Here is a 23,158-nt window from a genome sequence, read left to right on the forward strand (position 1 = left end):
GTGCCGGCTCGAAAGGGCACCCCGGGCTTTTGGCGGACAACTCCGGACCCGCTCCCGCCTGGCGAGGACGTACCTGTCGCCCCTGGCAGGAGTTGCTTGTGCCATGACACCGAGTCCAAACAATCCCAAGACAGAGAAGCATCAAATTCTTTTGCTTTACGGAACTTCATGTCATAGCCTTTCCATTCTTCCCCTTCGTACATTGAATAAAAATCCATAATGCGATTCTGATAGCAAACCAACTCAGTCATAACATCCGGTTTACGTTCCCCCATAACTGCAGTAAATATAGAGAAGGCCTTAACCCAATTCGTCACTGTCTCTTCCACCCTAAACTTGGCCATCTTGGCGCGCCAAACACTAGGGTGCCACAAATCTTTCTGCGTCTTAGCATACTCCATCTCACGATGGTCCGATAACAATGAAAACATGTTGACATACTTGTCTCCTCATATTAACTCTTTCGTGGCCAAGGGAACGTGCTGTGCAACTTTTTCCCGCCTTGAGGGTATCGAGCCCTCCCCCACCATTGGCAATGCGAGCTTACCCGGATCGGCTATTGCTGCCGTCGCCTTCTCTTGACCAGCTGCTGGTACTCCTGGCGCCACCTGTGGGGGAACAAGAGGAACACTCGCCCTTGCGACATCTCTCGATTGCCGCAACTGCTTCATTAACACTCTGGCCTCTTCTGCCGGATCTCCCGGGGTCGCTGTGCCCCCCACCTTTGTTTTCAGCCATGCGGTCAACTGTGCGGCCAATTCTGGGGGCATTTCATCATCCTCGGTCGAGGTGATCACCACTGGGATAGGCTGGCCTAAAACTGGTTCCTGAACCGGGTTACCAGCCGGTACTAGGGGGACGATGGGCGGCACCTCTGGTGCCGGGACACCCCCCGAGACTGCCCTTTCTTTGACCCGCTTCCCTCTTAACCCGGGAAGGCCGGGCCTATTACCTTTTTCGGCTGACCTGGGTCGTTCATTGCAGCCAACTGCTTCTTTACCTCCGCCAAACCTCTACCGAGCGATTGGACTTGACCGAGCTTTCGGTCCATACAAGCCATCCGGTTCGACAATAGGCGTAACATCCTCTCCATCTCGGAACCCTTTCCTGCTTGCTTGCTAGGCATGGTGTCGAGTCCTCCGCCTTTGGTCGATCCACGAGGTCCTGAAATCCGTGTCGAAACTGAAAGAGAAAAACAGGATTACCACGTTCAAAATTGCTGCTTGTTCCGTCGACGGCTCACGAGCATCGAGTGGGTGCAGCCTTCCGATCCGAGGTACAAGAGGACGATCTTAAGGGTTCCCGCTCCTTTATCCTTCTGCGGGAGGGCGTGTACCCGTCCCCGATACGCCTACTGGGCGTGGTCTTCCTTCAAGGTGTCTAGGACAACCCCTCTCGGGCGGGGGGAAGGCGCGCTCCTGCTACGCCGCTTTGGGCATACCACCCGGGAGGTTCGGGCCCCCATCCATACGTCCGGGGGGACCTAGCGGTCGCCCCTTTCCATTTTTCTGTGTTGGAAATTTCTGGAATCTGCATGGATCCACAAATTTCCACCCACCCCTCGTTTCGCAAATTCTTACGAGAAAAATGGTACCTCACTTGTGTGGGTCGGCCTAGTGTCAACGACTGGATATGGCACAAAACGCAAATTGGACACACCTCAATTTTGCAGTGAAAAATGACCATTTTATGGCAAACTGCCTAGCTGTAATTTTTGAACGATAGTTCTGCCAGCACCTAGGGAAACCAATCCAACCTATACATTTTTGAAAATTAGACACCCAGAGAAATCCAGGATGGGGTGACTTGACTGCTTCCCACCAGGTTCTGTTACCCAGAATCCCTAGCAAACCTAAAAATTTGTCCAAAAAAACACATTTTCCCCACATTTATGTGGTGGAATGATCTGGAATCTGCGTGGATCCACAAATTGTTACCCACCCCGAGTTCCCCGAAGTCTTCCGAGAAAAATGGTACCTCACTCGTGTGAGTCAGCCTAGTGCTCGCGACAGGAAACGGCGCAAAACGCAACATGGACATACCTCAATTTCGCAGTGAAAAATTACCCTTTTTTGGCAAAGTGCCTAGCTGTAGTTTTTGAACCATAGCTCTACCGGAACCTAGGGAAACTTAGCAAACCTATACATTATTTAGAACTAGACATCCAGGGGAATCCACGATGGGGTGACTTGACTGCCTCCCACCAGGTTCTGTTACCTAGAATCCCTTGCAAACCTAAACAATTGTCCAAAAAAAAAAAAATTCCCCACATTTCTGTGGTGGAAAGTTCTGGAATCTGTATGGGTTCACAAATTTTCAACCACTCCACGTTCTCCAGAGTCTTCTGAGAAAAATGGTACCTCACTTATGGGGTCGGCCTAGTGCCCGCGACAGGAAACGGTGCAAAACGCAATGTGAACACACCTCAATTTTGCAGAGAATAAATAACCATTTTTGGCAAAGTGCCTAGCTGTAGTTTTTGAACCATAGCTCTGCCGGCACCTTGGGAAATCTAGCAAACCTATACATTTTTGAAAATTAGACACCCAGGTGAATCCAGGATGGGGTGACTTGACTGCCTCCGACCAGGTTCTGTTACACAGAACCCCTTGCAAACCTAAAACGGTAAAAAAAAAACATTTTCCTAAAATTTCTGTGGTGGAAAATTCTGGAATCTGCGTGGATCCACAAATTTCCTCCCGCCCAGTATTTTACTAGGACTCCCAATAAAAATGGTACCTCACTTGCGTGGGTGGTTCAAGGACCCGCGACGGGCAAGGGCCCAAAACCTATTGAAGCAACATCAAAGTTACCTATCACAAAGCAACCTGGTTTTGCATGGGGGGTCCCATGAGTTTTTGGCCCGGGGCTCGGCAGCCATCCAGGGAAACCTACCTAACCCACACATTTCTGGAAACTAGACACCCATGGGATTCTAACGAGGTATAGCTTGCGTGGGTCCCCATCATTCTCCTACCCAGAATCCCCTGCAAACCTCAAATTTTGCAGAAAAATGCACCTTTGTCTCACATTTCTGTGTGGTAAAGTTCTGGAATCTGCGTGTAGCTACAAATTTCCTCCTTCCCAGTTGGCCCATAGGTCTCCCGATAAAAATGGTACGTCACTCAACGGATTGCGTTGAGTGGCGTTTGGTTAGAAGTGTGTGTAATGACCAGCAGCTAGTCACTACTCACACACCGCCAGCCAAGTGCCAGTCAACGTACACCGCCAGCCGAGCACCAGTCCTTGCACACCGCCAGCCAAGTGCCAGTCCACACACACCGCCAGCCAAGTGCCAGTCCACACACACCACAAACCAAGCACCAGTCCACACACACCGCCAGCCAAGCGTCAATCCACGCAGACCGCCAGCCAAGCACCAGTACAAACACACGCGCAGCCAAGCACCAATCAAATCACACCGCCAGCCAAGCGCCAGTCCATGCACACCACCAGCCAAGCACCAGTCCACGCACACCACCAGTCAAGCGCCAGTCCAGGCACACCGCCAGCCAAGCGCCAGTCTACGCACACCACCAGCCAAGCGCCAGTCCACGCACACCGCTAGCCAAGTGCCAGTCCAAACACACCGCCAGCCAAGCGCCAGACCATGCACACTGTCAGACAAGCGCCACTCCACGCACACCGCCATCACATTTAGGATTTATTTTTATATAAATAAGAAAACACAAACAAATTGCAAATAGATTCAAATCTACTAACACAAAATCTGAAACTAAATACAGTACACAAATGCCATCCTTGAAACTGAACAAAAAATAGTAAACAATAGAGGCCAGGCATTTCACTTTACCACTCATGGATGCGCCCAAAAATTATTTTGCGGTGGTACATTCTCAAATAAGCAGGCACACACAGTCCAGGGTTAGAAGGACACTCGGGGCAGTACATACAAGTCTCCTTCCGCATACCTCTTTGCCAACAGACTCCGCATCTCCTACTGGGAAAGTCTTTTGAGGGTGTGGGAGTAATATGATCAGGAAAGTGGCGCTCTTTCAATCTAGCAACATCCTCCAGCACTCCAACTCTAGGAACACTTGCCTGTTCCACTAAAACAAGGATGCCTAATACAGACTCCTGAAACTTAGCAAAAGTCATCTTTGACTCAGGACAAGAATCCTGGAACACAACAAAAGCATTAAAGGTTGCCAAGTGGAAAAGATGGATAGCCAACTTCGTATACCAAATGTAATCCTTACGAAGAGCAGCAAAAGGTTCCAACCTCTGATCTACTCTGTCAACACCACCCATGTGCCTATTATAGTCTAAAATGCACACAGGTTTGCGCACTTCAGCAAAGTGACCCCAAACAGTCCCAGGTGAGGTGCTTTCATCATGGATAGTAGTCAGCATGTAGACATCTCTCCTGTCTGAAAACTTCACAGCTAGAAGCTCCTTGCAAAGCAACGCACTGCACTATCCCCTCACAAGCTTTTGATAAACAAGTTATTTTGGGAAACCTTTACGGTTAGAGCGGATTGTGCCACAAGCAACAGTGTCCACTTTGGCCAATTCCCTGAACAACCGCACACCAGTGTAGAAGTTATCTACATATAAATGGCAGCCTTTGTTAAAAAATCCTCTACCAAGTTCCCACACAATTGTCCCAGTCACTCCAAAAGTGGACGGACAACCAGGGTCATTAATCTTGGATTCCTTACCAGTATACACCCTGAAATTAGAGACATATCCAGTCCTACTGTCACACAGCATATACAGCTTAATTCCATAGTGTGCCCTTTGAATGAATGACGTTACAACGCACACTTGTACAATGCACACCTTTACAACGCATTTTTACAATGCAACATCCATTAAACGCATTCCATTACAACACATGCCATTACAACGAAATTTTAAAAACTACATTTACACGCATTCCATTACAAGGCATACTACCTTTACAACGCATACCATTACAACGCATTACATTACATTGCATGTTTGGTAAGTATTGGATAGTGTAGGGGTAAAATTTACTATTCTAACTCCAGGGGGTGCAACAGTAGGGTAAGTGTTGGATAGTGTAGGGGTAAAATTTACTATTCTAACTCCAGGGGGTGCAACAGTAGGGTAAGTGTTGGATAGTGTAGGGGTAAAAATTACTATTCTAACTCCAGGGGGAGCAACACTAGGGTAAGTGTTGGATAGTGTAGGGGTAAAAATTACTATTCTAACTCCAGGGGGTGTAACAGTAGGGTAAGTGTTGGATGGTAATGTTATGCGTTGTAATGGTATGCGTTGTAATGACTGAGTTGTAATGACATGCATTGTAGTGGTGTGCGTTGTAGTGTCATACGTTGTAATGGTTGCGTGGTAAATGCATGTGTTGTAATGGATGTTGCATTGTAAAAGTTTCATTGTAATGGTAGTGCGTTGTAAAAGTTGTGTTGTGAACGTTGTTTCCCGTGCCCTCTTACTAGGAATGTATTGCCTAAAAAACAAGCGGCCCTTAAACAACACCAAAGGCTCATTCACTGCACCTTCTTTCCCTGGAGCATAGATCTCAGAAAATCGATCAACAAAGTGATCAATGACAGGCCGAATCTTAAAAAGACCGTCACAATCAGCGTGATCTCATGGCAACGCTAAACCATTATCGACAAAATGCATCCAAAGCAGAAGCAAATACCTATCACGGCTCATGACTGCCGGAAATATAGCCTTTGCCATCATGGGACTAGTAGACCAATATGAAGACATTGATGGCTTCCTTAGCAAGCCCATCAAAAAAGTGAAACCCAAGAACTTCTTAACCTCCTCCAGATTTGTGGAAGTCCACCGGGTAGCTCTAGAGTGGGGCTTAAGGCTGGCACTGTTGTCCCTCAAAAACTGTTCGGCATACAAATTAGTCTGCTCAGCAATCTCTGCCAAAAACACATAGTCCATAAACAACTGAAAAAACAATTATCGGGAAAATGTTTTTGGTATTCACTCTACACCCTGGACCAAAATTAAAGTCTGGCAATGCCAGCTGCATCATGCCTGGGGCTACCCAGAGGTCTGCACTTTCAACGGAAAGCCTTGCAGCCCCAGGCTGCAGCCCAGATGCCTCTTGCCGCACTATACCAACAGGAAGCCTTGCAGCCCCAGATGCCTCTTGCCACACTACACCAACGGGAAGCCTCTTGCCGCAGGCTGCAGTCCAGATGCCTCTTGTCGCACTGCACCAACGGGAAGCCTTGCAGCCCCAGGCTGCAGCCCAGATGCCTCTTGCCACACTATCGGCACATCAATGTCCTCTTCTAACACAGGCACTTCAGCCGCACTAAGAGTAGCTTCATCCGCACTTAGAGTAGCTTCATCATCCAATGATTCCATGTGTAGAGAAAAATCACTGCCTGAATCGTCCCCTGCCTCCTCTGCCTCAGATACAGAGTCAGTCTCTGAACCATGGTCAGAGGAAGTCTTAAAAAGCATACCAACAACCTGCTGAGCAGTAATACTGCGGCTAGCCATTATCCTTACTAAGAAAGGAGACTGCACAAACAAGTCAACAACAACCAACACTGTGCCAAACAAGTAAGTAAAAAAATGTGTGCCTTTATCACAAAGATCTATATACTCAAAAACTTTACAAATCACTTACCTTACAAGAGACAGCTACATTCACCGGCACCTACTCTGCAGAGACACAGCAAAAACCAACGATATCCCACTAGAAAGAAAAAAACAAAAACAATTACTCACAAGACAACCAAATACACATTGAGTACAAATGCAAAACGTTTTTGACAGAATCTAAACATACTACTATTATTACACCATTTGCAACAAACACATTCATGCAGAGAAATAAAACTCATTTACATTGTACAAAAAAAGTCTCTTATCAAACACATGCAACTACACAAACAGCAGAACCACCGGTAACGAAACTGCAACCTGGAACAGTCTAAAGAGCAAAAGCATTTCAATTACAATTCACAAGAAATAAAACAATTAACATTATAACACGCTCAGTCACTACCCAAATGGGGGTATAAAGGCCAAATAAACGGGCAGATCTGCCCCCAGGGGGTCCAGAATAAAACATAAAAAAATATATGCCCCCTGGAAGCGACCAATGTATTTATTTTTAAATGCCTGGCTCTGGTGGGCTTTTCTGCCCCCCCCTCGCCCCCCCGGGCCAGAAATGCCACAAAATGCAATTGATCTGTCCCCAGGGGGGTCAGAAAAGTCTTTTAAATGATTTAGGTCCATAAGGAAGCAAACCTTGCCCAATGGGTTGCTTCCATTTAAAATGTAAAACACTCCATGCTGTCTAGTTGGGTTTTATGCCCCCCATGGGGGCAGAAAGGCCAAATAAACAAACCAATCTGCCCCGGGGGGGCAGAATATACTTTGTAAATAAATAAATATTGCCCCTGGAAGCGACCCTTGCCGAAGGGGCCGCTTCCAATTAAAAAAAACCAAATTCCCTGGATCTAGTGGGCTTTTCTGCCCCCCCCCCCCCCCCTGGGGCCAGAAATGCCCCAAAAATCTGGCTATCTGTCCCCAGGGGGGGGGACTATATTTATTAAACAAATTTAGCCCCTGGAAGCAACCCTTCCAAGGGGTCGCTTCCATTTAAAATTAAACAAATTCCGTGGTATCTAGTAGTGGGGTTTTCTGACCCCCCCCCCCCCGGGTGAAGAAAGGTCAAATAAAAAAAACGATCTGCCCCCAGGTCATGAATGTACAATGGTACTTTCATGTAATTTAAGTCTGTCAAACAGTATGGAATAGATTCTTTTCCCTTGCCTGAATCCCCCCCCTGCCCACATTTATGTTGTCCGTCTACGTTTGTGAGTTGGACGTTGGACGCAAGTTGTGTCCCACTTGTATTTGTAACTGATTCCTTTTTACAAAGCTTATTTAAAAATTACATTCTGTCCGGCTGGACAAGGAACATATTGTCTATCTAGCATATGTATATTGGTTGCTTCATATTCATTATTGTCTATCTTCCTCTTAGGTTAGCCAGTGAAAGGAGGCCGCAGTCCTGAGACCTATGAGGCTTCCCTCCCTGAGAGCTGCAGTGAAGATAACTTTTATGTTTTTTGATGTAAGATGTGTAAATGTGTGTATGTATAAATGTATGTATGTGTATTTGTGAGTTAGTGTTGTGAATGGGTGTGTGTCTGTGTATGAGTTTGTGAATGCATGGGTGTGAGTGAGCGTGTATGTGTTCGGGTGGCCCTCCTTCCCTGCTAAAATTACCATCTGCCACTAAAAACCACAATGCTCATAACAATTTTACAACCAAACCTTATATATGTTCTATCTAACAGTAAATAATTTGTAAAGCGGTTCGCAACCATATTCATTCTTTGCGCATACTTCAAAATGAGAGGGGATATCTGCAAAAAACAATTTACAAGATGTCCCTTTCATCCAAACACAATTTCGAAATGCCCCATCTTGCAACTTTTTTTTCAGTTCAAAGTAAAGTTTATTGAAAATTTTGAAAAGTCATATAAACAATTGAAAGAAATGAGTACATGAGATTAATACAGAAATAAAGCACACAATAATGAGAATCAAGAATAAATAAAAGAAAACAATTCATAGAATGTAAATACAAAAAGAACCAGCTAGGAAGTAAAAGATAATACAACAATTTTAAATACAATATTAAACAGCAGGGCAATAATGTAATTATTAAGAAAAAGAAAAAGATAAAATAATAAGAGGAACTCAAGGAGGTTTAGCAACTTCTTGTTGAAAGGGAGATTTAGGCAGAGAGCGAAGAGCACATGAATCAAAAAATGAAGTAACCGGATCCCATAGCTGCTGTCGTTTTGGGGCTAAAGCAAGTGGGTAAACATATGTTGTGTCTAACCTATGATTAGAGCAAACAGCATACCACCAAGCCTGATAAGAGAGTTGAGTAAAATCCTTCCAAGCCTTGGTAATTTGCTGAAAAGCTACTGCAAGAAGCAGGTCAATTATTTTTATATTGAGATTGCAAGAATTCCAAATAGGGGATATACTACCTAAAAATATATGGGATATATGAAACGGATGTGTAGTGGAACATTTTTTGTTAATTTGAGACCATACCTGAACCCAAAACAGGCGAACCGGAGTGCAATTGAAAAGCATGTGTAGCAGATCTGCTTGAGGAGCTGAACAGGACCAAAAAGCGTGTGACAGGTCAGGATATCTTTTACTAAGTGTCAATGGGGAAAGTAGGAGGCGATTATAGATGAAAAATAGAGTCTGGAAAGTGTTTGCAGCCCTAGATGATTTCCGTAACTTTACCCATAGTCTATCCCAGAGTTCTATAGACCATGAAAGGGCCATGTCTGCTTCCCATGCCTCCTCCACCTTTGTCTTGATGCGTGGTGATGTTGGAGCGTGTAGGAAAGAATACATTTTGGACGCCCTAGTTCCTCTAGTAAGTAAAGTGTGTAACTGAGATATGTTAGAAGACTCCTGACGTGGTGTAGAGGATAACTGGATATACAAAGCATATGCGGATTGAAGTGCTTGTGTTAATCTGAGATAATTGGTACGAAAGGAAGAAGGAAGATGGAAGGACTCTGCAACAACTGAGATTGGGAGAATACGTGATTGATGAAATAATTGATGTACCCATATAAGACCACGACTTCTCCACGACTTCCAGAAGAAAGGTTTATTGTTTATTAAAATCGATGAGTTGTGCCATATGGGTTGATCATGTAAAGAGGAAATTAAAGGAGGCGGTAATATTTTAAAGGTATATTTGAGAATCGGAGTAGAAATAGACTGTGGTGAACGAGAAAAAGAGAGGTATTCTAGGAAAGAAAAGGGAGATATATACGCCAATTCTAATGTTGTCCATAGGGGGAGAAAGTGGGAGAACCGTCAAGCCATCTAGAAGCTTGGTTTAACAAAAAAGATTTATGATACAAAGAAAAATTTGGGAAATTCACCCCACCCTCAGTCTTTGGTCGCGTTAACTTAGATAGAGACATACAAGCCTTTTTGCAACCCCATAGAAATGAAGACAAGATGGAGTTAATTTTCTTGAAATGGAATAAAGGGATAGAGAATGGGATATTGGAAATCATGAATAAAATCAAGGGGGAAAGCATCATCTTGATCGTATCCAATCTACCCCACCAAGAAAGATATAAAGGATGCCATTTAGTGGTAAGATCTGTCAATTTTTTAAGGCAGTCATCCATACAACGTGAAACCGTACCTGAAAGCTTGGGAGTAAAGTGAAGACCCAAATATTTGATGCAATTAGGATTCCATGTAAAGCCAGAAGAGATGAAATTCGATTTGTAAGTAAATTTGGTGAGAGGTAAAATTTCAAACTTATCTTTGTTTAATTTGTAACCTGAAACAGAGGCAAATAAATTGACTTCATTTAAAAAGCAGGTAACGAAGTCGTGGGATCAGACAAGAATAATAGAACGTCGTCTGCATAAGCAGCCATTTTAATTGTGGATTGTTGAAACGTAAAACCCTTTATGGCAGCATTTTGGCGAATACACAAAAGAAAGGGTTCTAGGGCAAGATTAAATAAGAAAGGCAAAAGAGGACAACCTTGACGCACCCCTCTAGCAAGAGGGAAATAAGAAGAAATGCCACCATTCGCTGCAATAGCAGCTCTGGGGTGCGAATATAAAAGAGAAATGATGGTCGAAATTCGTGGACCAAATCCGAACCATTTCAACGTCTGGAAAAGATACGACCACTCAACTCTATCAAAAGCCTTTTCCGCATCCTAGGCAATAGCAGCAATAGAATGAGAGGAGTGCGAAGTCTTGAAAAGAATGTCAAAAAACAGTCTGGTATTATCTGAAAGCAATCTACCCTTAACAAAACTAGACTGCTCCTTTCCTAAAAAATCCGGCAAGAGGGATTCTAAATGAAGAGCCAAGGATTTGGAGAAAATTTTGTAATCAATATTTACCAAAGAGATGGGTCTATAATTTTTACAATACTGCGGATCTTTACCTGGTTTGGAAACAATGCAAATAAGAGCATCAGAAAAAGAACCAGAGGAAGAACCAGAATCAAGAAAATAAGAAATAAGATAACTTAATTTTGGGATAAGTAATGCTGAAAAATGAAGAAAAATTCTACTGTGCCTACAAGAAGCCTGGAAGTGCAGCGGGTCCCATAACATCTTCAAACAGCTAGTTAACAAATCTGTCAGAGCTATCTCATTTACAGAGGACAAAGCAAGCCTAGCCAATCGCGCGCACGGCTGGATTGTCATTAAAAGCTATACAAGCAGCCTCAACCAATGCTACCTCGGAGCTGGGTTCACTAGGAGCATCAAGGAGAAGTTCTTACATCTACGGCTGGGCCTACTCCCATCACAAAAACTCCTCCCTCCATGGAAAAGGCCCAAAGCAATAATCAACTGCAGAATATGCGGGAACGCAAAAGAAGACATTCAACATCTAATTTGCACCTGCAAAGGCCTGGTCACAGAGCGCAGGCTACACTTAAAAGTGCCCTTTAATAAACTGGGCATAAGAACATGCCGGCAAGCGGTCATGGCTTGCTTCGATGGAAAACACATCCAATTAGCATGCCATTTTGTTAAATTTCTAGAGAAAGTAGAAAAGAAACAGGAAAGCCAGACGGCAGACACCAGCTGCAGTAAAAATCAAGAAGCAAATTAAAGGGGCACTGAACAGTGAGCCAAGTCGCACGTTACAACGATGCTTAAAACCCAGGGGCAATGCCTTTTACACTGTCATCTCAGGAATACAAGGGACCAATGCTACCGTAAGGGTTACACGGTGTGAAAGCAGTATACATTTTAGTATCAAGGACTTTCTACCGCACAAAACTATTGTCATCGCGTACTCGCTTTCTCCAAGGGACTCACGGATTTTAACTCACGTTTTGTGGAAAATTTGTATAAATTTCTGTAGCAATGACTATTAACATCATGAACATCGTCATTTTTTATACTTTTTATAATTTTATTTTTCCCATGTATTAATATTTGCAATGGTTTTAATTAACTGAGCAATAAAGATTACTTACTCTACTGTGAATCCATCCGGACCCAGGGCCTTATCTTTTTTGAGAGCCTTCAAAGCATCAATAAGTTCTTTCTGAGTTATATGTGATTCTAATGAAGAGAAGTCAGGAGGGGTAGTGAAAGGAGAATCAATGAATGGAAAGAAATTGAGAAATATCCTGTGATGTGGAGGTTGTTTCTGAAGAGTATAGTGATTTGTAAAACTGAAGAAATTCCGTTAAGATGTCTTCATCTGTATGTCTCAAAACAGAATCCTGATCGTAGATACTATCTATATTGGTCTTATTCTTCTTAATTTTCAAATAATTAGCCAATAATTTGCCAGCTTTATTTTGGCCTCCATAAAATTTGGCGCTAGAATGCAATAAGTAGTTGGAAGCGCTGTTTGTGGTATCCTTATTAAATTGCAACTTAGTGGCTATGAGCTCGTTTAAGCAATCAGAAGATTTAGAAGCGAAGTATGAATGTTCTAGTTTCTTGATCTTAGAAAAGAGGTCATTAGTAATTTGCTCAGCTGTTTTACGTTTACGAAAGACATGACCAATAATGAAAACCCTAGCAGATGCCTTAAAGGCATCCCACACAACAGGAAAAGACACCTCAGGAGATTCATTACGTAAGAAGAAATCGTGGAAAAAGGCAGTAAAGAGTGAAACAAAATCAGAATCAAGAAGGAGGGAATTATTAAAACGCCATTTTTTATTTAGGGCTGGCTTCTGCATAATGTCGAGGTGAATGGAGACTGGTGCATGATCCGATATCAAAATGGAACCAATATCGGAAGCAAAGAGAGACTGAGAAAGATGATGTGAGATAAAGAAATAATCTAGTCGAGATTGCGTCTGATGAGGTGGAGAGAAAAAAGAATATTCTCTTAGAGTGGGGTTACACAACCTCCAAGCATCAATGAGTTTAAATTGATGTATGAGTGCTGTGAAAGATTTGTGTGATTTATGCGGATTGTAAGTGGTGATAGAATTCCTATCTAGAAAAGGATAAAAAACGTCATTGCAATCTCCCGCCAGAATGAAATTATCTTCATAATATTGGGTAATGTGAGGAGATAGGGAAGACCAAAAAGAAGCATCACCTGTAGTTGGGGCATAGATATTAAGGAGGGAAACCGGAGTATTATCTACAACAAATTTAACGAAAAACCATCTACCAGAATGATCCTCTGAGTCAGCAACAAATTTGACGGAAAGGGATTTATGAAATAAAATGAGAACTCCATTACGCTTACCATCGCCTGGGGAGAAAAAGACCTCCCCAACCCAATTTCTTTTAAGTTTGATAGATTCCTCAGGTGAGAGGTGTGATTCTAGTAAACAGGCAATGTCGGCTTTAAGTTTGGCTAGGTGTGTCAAAACTCTCTGCCTCTTAATGGGGGAATGCAAACCTCTAACGTTCCATGAAACAATCTTTAAAGGCATTCATGAAGGCAAAAAAAAATACATAATGAGCTGGTAAAGACAATACAATAATATGATGAAAACCAGAATGATAGTTAAGCAATCAAGAATTAATCTTAAGAATAAATGACAAAAAACGATTAAAGTGCGGGAAAAGGAGCAATACATAATATAACATTTTTGTATGTATAGAGAAGTAAAGATGTGTGAAAATGAACTTTCAATATAGTGATACAAGAGAAAAGAACTGTATTCATGAATAGTCATAGAAAACAAGAGAACAAATGATGAAGGGGCTAGAAGCATGAGAAAAAAAGAGAAGAATAGAGAAAATAGGAGAGCGTCCAGGAGAAAATGAGAAGAGTGAAAAAAGTTGAATAAAGGGTAAACTTCAGAGGATGGGGAGAAGAGAGAAACAGGAAAAGAAAAAAAGAAAGATAAGAAGAGAGAAATATGACTTACAGAACATCCAGGACACGTACGGGTGGGAGGGATGGAGGCCACATAAGATAATGACGGGTACGTAACTCGTAAGGGAAGGCGGGAAGGAGAGACGAATCAGCGAACTCCAGGGATACAATGAAGAGAAGGAAAACACATAGGGCAATGATCTATAAAATGGAGACAAAAAACAAGAAAAGCATTAACAACTAGATAATTCAAAGAAGTAACACAAAACAGAACAGTACCTAAGAACTAACCAACACAGTGAGAAAAGTATGTAAACAGCATCATAAGGTAACCATGAAGAACATCAATTAAATTGAGAAACAGAAGCAACATCCATATCACTAGAACTATGTGAGTATAAAAAACTTTTCAGTTTTAGCGGGTCTTCATAGGTAGTGGTTTTGTTATTGAGAGTCACCCTGAAAAGGCAAGGATGAAACAAACCATAACGTGCACCAAGTGAGCGCAATTGAGGCCTTAATGATAAGAATTCCTTGCGTCTGTCAGCTGTTGCTTTAGCATAGTCTTGGGAGAAAAAAAGGGGGTTGCCTGACCATGTGATTCGTTTCATAGCTCCTGCAACTGAGATAATCTTGAGTAAATCCGTATACTCAAGTAAGTAAATGATAACTCCCCTAGGTTTCCTGACAGCTGAGGTGGAAATTGCATTTGAAGGAGGACCTAAGCGATGCGCCCTTTGTATATTAATATTGGTACTGTCAGGCAGTGAGATAACTTTTGGTAAGAAGGACTTGAAACCCCCCAGGGGGTCTGACCCCTCTGTCTCTTCCGGAAGACCATAAATTCGTAGGTTATTCCTTCTATTGCGATTTTCCCAATTTTCGAGTTGTTTGTGTATGGCTGAGACCTGCGCACATAGCGGATCCACATTTGAGACGGACGAGGTCAAGGAAACAACATCACGTTCCAATTGGGTGACCCGACCATCAACAGCTAATAATTTGTCTGTAATTGTTTGAAGTGTGGCTCTAGACTCGTCAATGAATGGACGTAGTGCTCTTATTTCTTTCAATAGGATGTCCATGGTAGCCGAGTGATGCTGCTTTGGAGGAGAAGGAGAATCCTTTTTAAGCCTTTTCATTGAACCCTTATTGGCTGAAGAGATGGACGAATTCGATGATGGCGACGTATGCTTCGAAGATGACTCCTGCGAATCCTCCATTTCAAGGCACTGAAATCTAGAACTCGTCTGAATTAAGAACTTTCAGGAAGAAATTGAAGGCTTGTGCAAGTCTTTTGAAAACCTACTCATGAGGGAAAAGAAAATTGAACCGAAAATTGAATAACACTTTACATTACATAAATGTGCATATATTTAAAATAAAACACAAAGAAGTGAGAGGAGAACATTCATACGATAATAAATTAAAGAGGAAATATGCAAATGACACAAATGCAAAAGTAATTAGTTAGAAGTGCACTATATGTAAGGTACTAGCATAGCAAAGACCAGTAAAATGCAATAGTATGAGAAGGTGCGAACATGTACCAAAGAAACCATTCAATACATATAAAGAAAGGTATATGGGTATGTTTGCATATAAACGTTAAAGAGACGTTGCACAAATGACCTCAATACGGCTAATAATACAAAACAAGAGCATGAGGAAAAATATATGAGGTACTGTACAATAAAAGTCAGGAAGAGTGTAGAAAATCCTAAGCAAACCGCTTGAGTAATTAGAAGAACAAAGGCTCCACAAGCTCAAATAAAAAGATGAAAATGAGGCATTATGAGTTCATGCACAACTGACTTCCAAAACTGAAGTAGGAAGGATAGACTGTGATATAAAATTATTCAGAAACTGCACTTTATCCAGGAAACTGAAAGGTGTTGGAATATCAGCATATAGTCAGGTCAGGAATTGTGCTGTAAAGCAAGCTGTAGTAGCGATGAGAAAAGGAATAATATCAACTGAGAAACTGCATTCAGCGAAGAGAAATAAACTTGAGGCAACAGATGACTGGAGGAACCATTGCAATGGAAAACAACATTAGAAGCTAGAATAAAGCCAGACTCCGTTTGCTACCATAGATAAACTGCCGAATTACTGCTAGGAGCGAAGCTCCGTCAGCGGGGCTTGCAAAATGGCGGCCGCGCCACTTCAAAGGCACTGCAAACAAACGAAGCGGCAAAAGAAAGGCTGCATTCGCATTTAAGGCTCCACACAAAGAAGGCAGTTCAGCAAATGCGCAGAGGGAGGGAGCGGCATGATAAACCACCTTGTGACAGAAAGAAGGACTGGAATATTGCTAGGAGCAAAGCTCCGTCAGCGAGGACCGGAAAATGGCCACGCTCTCACCAGGCGTCGCGACCTCACGGAGATGTAAACTGATCCTTCCGACCACCAAAGCTTTAGCCGAGGGAACCCTCAAACGCAGGAAACAGTCCAAAAACCGGTGTGGCTGTTTTAACACTTCAGGACATCGAAGGGAGCCGCTTCATGTCACCCTTCACCGCCGCTGCCTGGGAGAGCTACGAGAACACCGCCATCTCCTGCGGGCGATAGCCACGCCCCCCCATCTTGCAACTTAAATGTAAACACTTCCTCGGACCAAGGTAAGGTTATAATGCCCACTCCTTCACCCTAACCTTCAGAACCACCACGGGGTAAACCCACAAACGCAGACTTAAATCTGGTCATGAGAATATAATGTGTCAAGAGGCCAAATAATTGGTATTGCAGAATTTTCAGAGCATATTAGGAAATGACATATAAGAATATAGTGACGTAATTACAGGAAGCTAAGGGAACACTGGACTTGGGATGTGGTAGATTACCAGAACTGTACTGGCCTGAGCAAATCACAACTACAGAAAGACACATCTATGTTGGACGGCCTATACACCAAATTTAAACACTTATTTGACGATTACACAGACCAGCAAACCACCAGCTTGAAAGACCCATTTTAAATACTCTCATTAATACAATCAGATCCATATAACATCCACACACCTACTTACACAAACACTCCACTAGCTCCCAAGAAAGTACAAACTTTGAACAGCTCATGGTCTTTTAACAGCTCACTTAGACAGACTACATGATGCAGCTGACAAGAATAGGTGAAGGTTTGAATGACCTGCTCTGCACCTTCTCTACAAAACACGATGGGGCTTACTTCTGAGCCCTTGCGTCACTTTTGCGCCGCCGGTGTGTCACTTTTTGTGACGCACCAGCGGCGTATAAAAAAAAAAGTTAGCCTCATTGCACAATATTTACAAAGTGACACATCCACCTAGATGAGTCACTTTGTAAACCCCTGCGCCACATTAAACCTGCGCCAAGTATAATATGTAGAGGGGGGGGCGTTCCGACTCAAGGAAGGGTCGTAGAAGTGACGCAGTGAAATCTATAAGATTTCACTGTGCACTTCTAGGACACAAATGCGTCAATATCTTACGCCTGCCTCATTTCAGGCATAAGACTGATGCAGGCATATTTCACATGGAACTTGCCCATGTGTAATGACCCATTGGTGGAGTTGCGTAACTTTTGTGACACACTCCAGCAAAGCGTCATTTTTGCGCCTACAGATACGTAAAAAATACTGAACGTTTCTGTAACTCCTTGCGACATGATGCGTCATACTGCAAATATGATGTATCATTGGTGTTGGAAGGAGGGCGCAATGAAAAGTGACGCATCGCTGTTTTCTGCCAGCGATGCGTCACTTTTCATAAATGAGGCCCGATAGCTGACAAGTCTCAAAAAAACACCTCCTCTTCAGACTCTAGAGCCACAGGAGAAACCTAAATAACAAAACTACACCACTCGCGCTGTTTTGGTCATGGTCTGTTTATTGATAGACCCACGAACGATGATCCCTGGACCGACCAAAAACCACAGACATGCACAGAAAGTAGCGAGTACTAAAAAGACGCATCCCATAAGTAGCACGTGTTGATTTATTTTTAGTTGGACTTAAATGTGTGTTGGTTTTCAATATATTTTGACACATGAAAAACCGGATTCATTTTGAGTTCCATTCAGTGCTCATAACAGATAATGTATTTTGCGCCGCTAGAACGTGGTGCGCGATCTCATTATAAACGCCAGGATTCCTCTTCATTAAACATTTGGACAAGACAGCTAATTGCCAGGGCAAGATAATCCTTCCGCTTGATCAAACGACAGTCAATAACTGCTACGTGTCAGCGTGAAGAATGCTTCCATTTTAATTAGCAGAATTAACACAGAACTTCGGTTTATGTTTTAGCACTGATACAGGCCAATGAGGTGGGATTTTCTATAGTGGATGAGCAGGGACACCGAGGTCCCAGTGCAAGGAAGGAAAGTGGGCTCATCATCTCCTGTTTTGCTAGTAAAAAAAAATACATGAATTGGGGCAAAATGAGCCGTGCATATCCATGTAACCTGGTGCTATTGCATCTGGTGCACTAATGATCATCACATTTCGGATTTTGTAACTGCCCGAGGTATGGGCCTGGCTTTGAGTTTGGTGGATGGTTTACTCTGCAATCAATATGACTTGTATGCTGTCCAGCTTATTTCAAGTACTTATTATGGATCATAACAAGACTGACTGTGGTATCTTTATGACTTGTAATAAGGTGGATGGGATAACCCTCAAGTTTCTGATGCAGTAAACAGTTCGCCAAACTCCAAATCAGGCTCTAAGATATGCAAATGACATGTTTATGTGAAAGGATTTCAGCTCAGTAGTGAATGTGTTATAGGATGTTTGAGATAAACACCTAATCAATCACTTGTTATGGATCAATGAATTGATGAAAACATGGTATTTGTAATGAGTAGTGTACAAAGTGACCAGATTTCTTGTAATTACCCCCCCCCCCCCCCGCCCCCAAATTTTGCCCTATTTTTTTTGCTTGGATTAGCACCCCTCTTGCTCCTCCTTTAAACATGGTTAAATCAGATACCACTGATTGTCATATTTTTTTGGCTAAGAGGTCCCATGGAATAGGGTGGAAACAACTGACCCAGGACATGGAAGTTAAATACCACTTGTGGGCTGCAAGCACCTATTGTGTCATCCACAGAGGTGGCTAGTGAAACATAACTTCATGCCTACCATTTGTAACCTGATTGAAGTAGCCCAAAACCCTGCTGACAAACTTGTCGAAATATACCTTTCTGAGCCTGCTATTAATATTTAACAATTTACCCCTAAGTACACCTTGTGGCCCACAAGTTAGGGGTCAGATATTTAAATGTGAAATGTCTGAAATTTCAATTTCAAAAACTCTTTATTCGGTAACCATTACAGGTAACCATAAAAGCACAATACATATATCACAGCTGGTAAAACGTCATTCATACTTAAAAGTACTAAAATTATTTGGGTCACATCACAATTGATTTCCTAGACCTACAAACACTTTTTAAAAACGCAATAACAGATGCAATGGTAAAATTATCCTCTAGCTGACAAAGAGTCGTAAATACAAAATAACATTGTCTAATACCAAGTTTTATAAGCACAGGGATAATCCATCTCTTTCTCTGTATGGAATAAAGTTTACAAAAAAACAATATATGTATAGTTGATTGAACCGAGATCTCGTCACATGGGCAATTACATAAAACTCTAGACCACTCCTTTTGTATAGGGAAACTTAACAATCGATGTAAAATGTTCAACCTGAAGCACATCAAAAGAAACCTTTCATAGTCATCCGACGTCAAAGCAATATACGGTTGTATCGTCAGGGTTACAAGAAATGGAAAATATTCTTGCACTGTAGGTTTCTTTAATTCAGTTGCGGTCCTCACTTCGCCCAAAAAAATCAATGCAGCTTACTTTTAGCTCTTTCCTTGACACATTTAGCATAGTGACTGGATCCATGTAATACTCAGGGTGGCCTAGTTTATCATAAACTTTTTCACATATGCTAGCCATCTTATATTTCTGACCCCATCCACTATCATGGCATCTTTCAATATTTGCCTATTCAAATCTGTCTCGTCTGCCGTCCATACTCTAGGTCACAAGAGGACAGGCTGTATCTTAATTATGTCCTCTAAATGTGGTACCCCAAGTTCTTGATGACATATGTAAGCTGAAGTACTGTCTGCTGCCAGGAGGGACCTCAAAAACATATTTTCTGCAAGCTGTAATGCATTAACCCCTACAAAACCCAAAATTCCAGCTCCATACGTGGCAATGGCAACACATTTTGCCCTATATATTGGTAGAATTTCTGCAGGGGCACGTCTTCCTAATTTTTTACAGCAGTTTAACAGGAACGCAATTGATTTAACCAATAATAGCCTTCTTGCTTTAATCGCCAACGACCGCATCCCCAAATGGTCAAATAAAATCCCCAGGTAAGAAAATGTCTTGGTACTCCCTATAGCCTTTGAGTTTATAAAAATGGTCTTAGTTTTCTTTTTTAGTCCCGTCCCGCAGTTCATCGTAAATGTTTTGGAACAATTTACCAGAAGGCCCAGACTAGCCATAAAATTGAGAAAGACATTAACCACTCTTTGGAGACTCAGTGGTGTGCTGGCCATAAGGACCGCATCGTCCGCATACAGGAGTGCCGGAATAGGACGGTCTGCCAATACAGGTAAATCCTTGCACTCCTGTATCAATACGGATTCCTATTTATTTATGTATAGCGAAAAAAGAAAGGTTCTCATGAATGACACAATCGAACGCTGCTGTTATGTTGACGAACGTTACATAGAGCCTTTCCCTTTTTGCTTCTGTGTACTTTTCTAATGTGATACGTAGATTTAAGCCCTGTTCTGTTGTCCCCATTCCCTTGCGAAACCCATATTGTAAATCACTTAAAATTGTGTCTTCCTCTACCCACATTTGCAACCTGTCTAACAGGATTCGTCCTACAATCTTGATTGTAGAATTCAGTAGTGAGATTGGGCAGTAACTCACTGGGTTTGCCCTATCTCCTTTTTAAAAAAAGGGGCACTATGATTGAATCATACCAGGTTGATAAAAAGACTTGGGAGCAGCAAGCGTTAAAAACCTGTCTAAGAAGTTGGCCCCAGAGGGATAAATTAGACTTAAACATGACCACTGGGATACCATCGGGTCCAGCCGCCTTTCCAGAACTTAAATTAATGGCCAAATTAACCTCTTTAGGAGTAAAATCTATAAGCAAGTCTGGGGAGGTCAATGGTTTCACCCTACTTGCAGGAGTTCCCTGCTCATCAGAAGATGTTTTATTATACAAACTCAAGTAATGTTGTATCCATTCGGGTTCACTAATGGCGGGCTCTATGGTTGCTATATCGTTTCCAGCCAAAAGAGGTACGTTAACTGCCTTCCAAAAGAGTGGAGGGTCCCGATTGACCGAGGCATCACGCAGGGCTTGCCAAGCTTCCTCTTTAAGAGCCAACTTTCTGGCTTTCAGGGCCGTCTTATATTCGCGTCTTTCCTCTCTAATATTGTCCCCCTTTCTTTTCCCTTTGTGTAAAGCTTTTTTTAGTTTGGAATAGGCCTTTGTGCAACTAGTATCAAACCAACCTCTAGATTGTTTCAGTGTCTTCAAAATGATCTAAACTATCCTGGCTAGGTGAGTCCTCATCCAGACAAATTGAAAACATTTCTTTACAATTAGATACCACCTTGCTAGTAAAAGCCTCTGGGTTCACCTTTTCTCACTTGTTATGTTATGTTATAGAGTTTTATATAGCGCACAGCTGCCCCAGCAAAGGGGCGTCCCAACTTCAGTGCGTAACCGTTTTGTCTACTCAGAGAGATATTTTCTATGGGCTGGCAGGAATTTTTTCTAAATATTGTACTCTTAGTATTCCTCTTCACACCAATACTAATGGGGACGTGGCCACTCAGTGCTACATTGTGTACAGTAAAAATCTTTTAAATGAGCAGAGAATCTACTCGAGGCTAACACATAGTCGATGGTGGAAAAAGTCCCTCGACCATTAAAGGTGGGCTGGAAAGGGACCATAGGAACATATAAGTCGTTAAGGAACCCAAAATCAAAAGTAAACATAATTTCATTCAAGAGGTCACCATAATGAGTGTGTGGAAAATGGGCAAAACTAGAACCTTTTTCATACGACATACCACAAACTCCATTATTCATGTGCTTGCATATCTGAGAGTTAAAATCCCCACCCCAGATAAGACATGTCTCCTTTAGTGAACATGATTGTACATTACATAGATCACTATTCACTTTCCGCATTAATCTCTCAATATGCTGGACTGAAGCCAAAATACTTTATTCGGTTTACTTATGCGAAACCATAAAAGTTCATAGAACAAGATACATTTCAAGCTTTCAGATAAAATACATAATACAAAGTACACCAGTTAAAATACAAATTTTTCATAGCTTTAAGCTCCAACTATTGCACATTAAGGAGAGCATCAATGGGAGATTAATCTAGGGGTTACTAATTCAGTTCTAGATGTCCAAACATTTTCTGTGCTTCATTGAGCTTTTTAGAAAGTCAGCCACATGAGGTATACAATCAGGTTTTAACAGTTGTAAATAAAATAATGCAGGAAGAACTTGTACAAAATTCAACATTTTTAAAATAGGTTTAAGATAAAAAGCCCTTGGGAATTCATAATATTTACAGAAAAACATGAAGTGCAACAAATCCTGTGGAGACAAGTTGTCGCAGCCACAGGGTGCTAACACTTTCCCTCTATGGCACCCTCTTGGGACTGCCAATAAAAGATGAAACAGATTAAACCTAAACCTGATTAATAAAAAACGCTCATAAGCTGGTAGCGACCAAAGTAAATATGGTTCCTCATCAGGCCAGGTTTTGAGCATCAGATGTAGACGCACGTTGGGCTTCAACAGATCCTTTTCCTCCCTTTCCATTATTTTACGTGTGGTAAAGGACTGTTTAATAGGCGCTATGTCTTTGCTAGTGATACCTGCTGGTTTTAACAAGTCCAAGCATCCCTCCTTACTAAAGCTAGTTTTAAGATATTTCATCCAAGGGATTTTGGTCATACAATCTAGGCTTAAGATCTCTCTTAGGAGACTATGTGTAAGGCCCAGGGGCCTCATTTATGAGGCTGTGCGTCACTTTTACGCCGCCGGTGCGTCACTTTTTGTGACGCACCAGCAGCGTAAAAATGTGCCTTGTTGCACTATATTTACAAAGTGACGCATCTAGGTAGATGCGTCACTTTGTAAACCCCTGCGCTACATTATACCTGCGCCAGGTATAATGTATGCAGGGGGGGCGTTCTGACGCAAGACAGGGTCATAGAAGTGACGCAGTGAAATCTATAAGATTTCACTGCGTCACTTCTAGGACACAAATGCGTC

Source organism: Lissotriton helveticus, chromosome 8 (genome assembly GCF_964261635.1).
Source record: "Lissotriton helveticus chromosome 8, aLisHel1.1, whole genome shotgun sequence".
NCBI lineage: Eukaryota > Metazoa > Chordata > Amphibia > Caudata > Salamandridae > Lissotriton > Lissotriton helveticus.